Source organism: Mytilus edulis, chromosome 8 (assembly GCF_963676685.1).
Source record: "Mytilus edulis chromosome 8, xbMytEdul2.2, whole genome shotgun sequence".
Classification (NCBI taxonomy): domain Eukaryota; kingdom Metazoa; phylum Mollusca; class Bivalvia; order Mytilida; family Mytilidae; genus Mytilus; species Mytilus edulis.
In genome coordinates this window covers 17,171,988-17,178,600 of record NC_092351.1, presented here as the reverse complement: position 1 = coordinate 17,178,600, position 6,613 = coordinate 17,171,988, and the positions used below count along the sequence as shown (strand labels likewise).

Genomic DNA, 6,613 nt, shown 5'->3' with positions numbered 1-6,613 from the left:
GTGCATTTAGGACAAATTTTAATTTGCACTCAAATTTGACAAAAACATGAAATTTGTATTTAAATCAATAATAATGAGATTAGTATACATTTAAGTAATAATGAATTACAATAACAAACAAAAATAACTTTATACAAAGAAACTGGCCAATAGATTTATATTTGTTATTGTTATGTAACTTGTTGCACATTAAGAGTTACCACGTTCACTCCCGGAAAAATTCAATAATAGAAATTTTCTCTTGTAAATTAGAAAAAAATGTTGGTAATCAGTTTTTTAGCATAATGTATAGCTATGTTATTTCCTCTTCTAGTTTTAATTATATATTTTTGTATTCAGAATGACGTCATTCTTTTTGTCTGTTCTGCGCATTAAGAGTTATCACGTTCACTCCCGAAATTATTCATTAATAGAAATTTTCTCTTGTAAATTAGAAAAAAAAATTGGTAATCAGTTTTTTAGCATAATGTATAGCTATGTTTTTTCCTCATCTAGTTTTAATTATATATTTTTGTATTCAGAATGACGTCATTCTTTTTGTCTGTTCTGCGCATAAAGAGTTATCACGTTCACTCCCGGAATAATTCATTAATAGAAATTTTCTCTTGTAAATTAGAAAAAAATGTTGGTAATCAGTTTTTTAGCATAATGTATAGCTATGTTTTTTCCTCTTCTAGTTTTAATTATATATTTTTGTATTCAGAATGACGTCATTCTTTTTGTCTGTTTAACAATTTTAAGCAATATAAGATATGAATATACATGACGACATTGTAAGAAATCACGCTCATGTCACTTTTTTTTTAATTTTCAGCAAAAAGCGATAACAATATTCATGAAGATATTGGAAGAAATCACGCTCGAATCAAAAGTTAAAAAGGTTAATAAGAGTCGATGATATTATTGAGCTTGAAATACATAATTGTTTATTTCCTTCCTGAAAAAGTCAAAATATTACCTTTTCTAATAACTAGTCATAAACATTAACATATTGGATATTACGCAAAATTCAAGTTTGCTATTTATATGAAATTTGTCGTCACAGTTTGTAAAATTGAATTGTATTTAATGCCTAACTTGATAAAAAGATTACCTTTTTGACGTACTTAAATAATATGTGGAATACAAAACAATTTTCACTTACAGCTGACAAAGAAGTATATATATTTGTGTGAGTATGGATGTTCCGCTCATGCAGGTCACAATATATATATATATCAATCTTAACGTCACCGGAATATTACTAAATTTGTCGTAAGTAGCAGTGTTTACTAGTACATTTGTATTTTATTCGACATTCGAATGTTGAATCTTAGCTCATTTACCAAAATACTTGTAAAATTGATTACGGATTACCCGCAATCAACTGGCAAATAATAGCGAAATATTATTTCAACATACCGTCTCGATGAATGTTGTAAAAAATCTAAACTTTGTTTTAGTCTAAATCCTAGTAGCTTTTAAAAAGGGGATTAGCTACAAGATATGAAAACAATCAGATTCTGATGTTGGCTTTTTTTTTGTTCAATCATTAATACTAGTGAAATTATTAAATAATAATTCGTTATTGGCATCCAATTAGGTTAAATTTGTCAAAATATTCAAAGAAACACAGCTGATTGATTATTCACTGGTAGTTGAATTATTCGATCTCATAGAATCTGTATTTACGTGACCTTAAATATAACCCATTAGTTAGAAATTGGTTACGCATGCATAAGTTGTGGTCGGCCATTAGCCGAATATAAGGGTCAACATTGAAGTGAAACAAAGGTAAACTATTTCGAAGACTTACTCGATGCACAAAAAAATAAATCTTTTAAAAGTAAAAACGATGATTTACTTGTTTTTTTTATATCTATAACACAAATCAAAGAGATCTTGAAAAGTCTTGCAAAGCTATTTATTGATTTTTTTTATTTTGTTCATATCGGGTTATGTTACCGTCGGAAGTTTTCGGAGGTTATCTTGATGGTTAATTCGTTGACGTTGAAACCATAAAACATATAAAATGCTGATATGTTTTACAGAGTTTAGGCATTTTTAACTGTTTATTTCAGTCTATTGTAAATTGTATATACGTATTAGTATGTTATGAATCAAATATGAGAATTTTCATCAAACCGGTGGTCAGGAATTTGACAGCAATGCATTAACAACTTTAATTTTTTGTTTGTTTCTTGTTTTCATATTGAGTAAAATCAGAAATCAAAATAGTTTACCGAGTTTTCTGAACATTTATTTCATATCAACGAAATAATAAAACTTATTTGGTGTCAACAATTCATTTTATCTTTGACAAAAAATAAAGAGTTATAGACGATTATTAGACAAACGCGAATAGACAATCACACAAACAGCTAACGAGACATGGTTTTCCACAGTGGCAAGTCTCTTATCAAATGCAAACTATTTTAACAATTACCCAGATTCATAACCGCGTATTGACATATTTATATCTAGAAAGGATTGTGTCAAGGATTTAACTGATATTATAATTAATAAAGGATAAAAAAAAAAGTATAACCTTCAAACAAGACGTTATACATTTCATTCGTCCGAAGCACTTTTCGGGATTTACCTTCAAATCGAATAAAAATATGACCTTTAACGTTATCCTTGTCCTTCCTTAATTTAATTTGTATTTGAGACCGCTTCCTTGAATCCTACAACCCCTAAATATGAAAAACAAAATATCATTCAGGCAGGTATTCATAATGGAAAAGGTTTCTCTACTTCTTTACGATTATGTAGTTGTCAAAATGATTTATCTTTTAAAAAGGCCAACATATCGACGAACGTCAATGACATTTCTTTTACGCAGTTTACTCTTGACAGCCTTCATGGAAGAAGTTTGTTAACAGGTATAATTATTGAAATTATTAATCAAGTTGTCATTAATAAGTATTGCCTTTTCTTTTTTATTAAATCAAAATTTATCCGGACACAGTTGTTTCATAAAAGGAATTCATATCAAAACATTAAGCAGTTATAGGGGTTCCAAACGGTTGATTGACTAATTAAAAGTGTAAATTAGTAGGAGAAAATACGTCAAATATAAAGCATCTCATCTCGTCTTGTTTGATATGAAACCGGAAATTGCACTTTTGCATATACTTTTTCAAAGTTAAAAGAAAGTTTTTTGAATTTCTATTTATTTTTATCAATTATTTTCCTTTTCGTGTCTTGGTGTTTCTTCGTACGATTGATAATGTCATCAATACACCGTGAATGGTCAAATAAACTGTCTGTCTGAAAAAGAATTGTCGAAATATAATAAAAGAAAATATGCATGTATATCATTAATAATAATTAGCTTGCTTGAATGGTTCGATTATATTGAGAAACAAGAAGGACAGTTATACTATGTCATGGCTTTGAAGATTAGTACACAAATGGCTGATACTTGTTATTTTAATATTTACACAATTTTAAATTTCTGAGCTGACCTATGTATAATTTCTTTAGAGTATACTTACAAGTGTTAAAGCACTCGCCTTGCAGTTTACTCTCCTATATGGTAAATTTTCAATATAATATTGTCCGGGATTGAATATGTAACGAACTAAATAATAATTACGTTCTGTATACTTGTTTAATTTAAATTCATTAGTTTTTATGGGAATTCAAATAATATAAGTAATGATACATATGAAACCGCTTATTTATGTTATTGACTTATATTAATGTTATACATCTAATCAAACTTCGAAAACATTCTGCAGGTCGTGTTGCTGATGTAAATACAAATCGGGCAAATGTTCTACATCAGTAAGTAAAATGTGTGGAAAGAAATAGCTTGACAACAGAACAGATAATATATTATCGACGATTTGCCTTCTATTGGGAAAAACATTAGTTAACATAGACGTTAACATGGTTAACTGCGGTATGGGCATTGCTCATTGTTGAAGGCCGTACGGTGACCTATAATTGTTAATTTCTATGTTATTTTGGTCTCTTGTGGACAGTTGTCTCATTGGCAATCATACCACATCTTCTTTTTTATAATTAATAATGGTATATTGACATCATGATGTATCCTCGTATCATGGGATCTCGTGCTATTATGATTTTCTTTTAATGTACCAAACTTATAATAAAATAGTATATAAATTTCATGCTTCCAAATCTCTTTTCGCGAAATACCCCATCACGAACGATCAGTGGAAGATTTAAAAGTCAATGATTTATAAGAAGCGAAACAGTTGAAGATATGTGACAAGAAAGATTTTTAAAAAAATCCTTCTAAGGTTAACTCAAGTACACGTCGGAAAATTATAGAATGTTTTTTGTAAAATTTATATCAGTACCGAACCACTGACTACTGTGCTGTAAATACCCTCGGGATTGAAAGTCCACCAGTAGCGTGACGACATCATGGAAATTACATTTTGTTATGGAAACAGTGTCTCGAATAGCAGTTTACCCATGGTGATTTCCAGTCACAGCGTTAACTATGAACATCATATCATTGTTAAAAGAGAACATAAAATACCGAAGGGACGAATTACAGAACCAAATTGAAGAAAAATAAACAATCACCAAAAAAAAAACCAAAATAAACAGCAGGTAAACACTTCACCATTGAAGATATAGCGACCGTGTATGAACTTATATACAAAAGGTGTACAATGTGTTGTAGATCTGTCAGAAGGAAAAGAATTTTATTTTATTCTTATAGAATTTTATATTAGTACAATAAGACATAGAGTACAATACAATTACTACTCACACAAGTGTGCTTTAATAATTAAACAACACATAGCATTGTTGAATTCAATTTATTCTGTCTATTTCAAATCTGGATAGTTCAAACTAACAAATTACAAACAAACAAAAAGACGATTTTAAAATTGCGCTTTAAAGTCTACATGAATATTTTCCTCGTGGCTTTGGACAACGAACGTAGCAGCTATTACACTTAGTTTTGCAGTTAATGTAACATGACCAGTATCGCTCAAATTTTTTTGTTCCTGTACATCTGCTCACACAAAAGGACGTGTTATAAAGGCATTGCAATGAACAAGAATACGCATCTGCTCTTCCCAGAGAGCTCAAAACAATGCACAACACTGCTGCAAACACTAATTTCATTTTGACCTGAAAAAAATAAAAAAACAAGCTTCAAAAATTAATTTTCTCGTGATGATGTGGCGGAAATGCAGCTAATAAATTGAAAATCAATCAAATATTAAAGAATTGAACAGTGATTTGACGGATTATTTTGTTGTGAAATGCATTTCATGTTCTTTTGTCAAGCAAATTACTACAAGAGCCCTATATAACTTAGTGGTTGATGTATAACAAATTTTTCGTTCATTTTCCTTGGTACATAAATTAGGTCGTTAGTTTTCTCGTTTTAATTGTTTTGCATTTGTCATTTCGGGGCTTTTTATAGCTGACTATACAGCTTGGGCTGTACGGTGACCTATAGCTGTTTATTTCTTTGTCATTTTGTCTTTCGTGGAGAGTTGTCGCATTGACAATCATACCATATCTTCTTTTTTGTAACCAATAACAGTTGTGATAGTAATTGTTTGTGGTTTTTTACTTTTGAATTTTCAAGACTGTTCTAGAAATAACTGGTCCATTTTTGTTTACGTGTTTGGTTGCTTTTGAATTAATGAAATAACAAGTATGGCGTCATGATAACGCACAAAAAAAAATCATGTAATTTTGTTAATATACATATATAAAAAACGGAATTAAATGATGATTGATATAAATAGTAAATATAAAAATCATGATAAGAAAATCAATAATGGCCTGTTACGGAAACTCTTGAATTTTAAATATCCACCAAACCACATGCGTCAGCATATTGAACATTCAGTTTTTTCTCTCTTAGATCATTCTTTCACTTTTTAGTTCTATTAAATAAGAAAATCATTATGACATTGAGATAAGCTTAGAGAAGCGTGTTTCAAAATAAATGTGTAATGTGATATTCCTCTAACTTTTACTTAAGGATATTTTTCAAGTAAGAAAATACTGTATATATTTTGAAAAAAATAGTATAATGGCAGGGAGCCAAAAATTCTCAAAATCTAACATGATACACAAATAAAGTGAAATCAATTCATTTGATAGTATATAGAGACGTTAAATGCATAAATATATGCTTTAAAGTTGTACTTACACTGAGTTAATAATTAGTGATAAATCCAATATCACAAGAAAAATATATACTATAACTCTGTCTATTGTGTTATAAGAAATGATTGCCTACTATACTTATTCTAAAAAACTTCATACATTTGACACGAATGTCAAATATAAGAAATCAATAATATTTGTCAGTATTTTGAGATCAGAGTTTCAAATATCAGCAACATATGGGGGGATCAAATGTGTAGGTTTAAAACAATGATTTGAAAGTGTGAGAGTCATACTAAATTGTGTTTATTTACCTTTTATGTTATTATTCTGATAGAAATTAAGTTTATAAAGCAATGGTATATTTGACCGTCCAGAAAAGACATCTTGTATTTTAAAACTGCTAGAAGATCCACTTATACACACTCTTCACCTAGAACTTTTATTTTCAATCAGTCAGTTCTCTGTAGCCTTTTGTACATGATTTATTCACATAAAAGGAGAAAATGTGTTT

General features: G+C 29.2%; 1 long non-coding RNA gene across 1 annotated transcript; it reads right to left on the bottom strand.

Moving 5' to 3' along the window:
• Positions 1-4,769: 4,769 nt before the first annotated feature.
• On the bottom strand, positions 4,770-6,265 carry LOC139486920 (uncharacterized). The gene is made up of 2 exons (XR_011655682.1): positions 6,143-6,265; positions 4,770-5,103 (listed from the first exon to the last, which is right to left on the bottom strand). It is a non-coding gene; the product is annotated as an uncharacterized lncRNA (long non-coding RNA).
• Between the last annotated feature and the right edge of the window lie 348 nt (positions 6,266-6,613).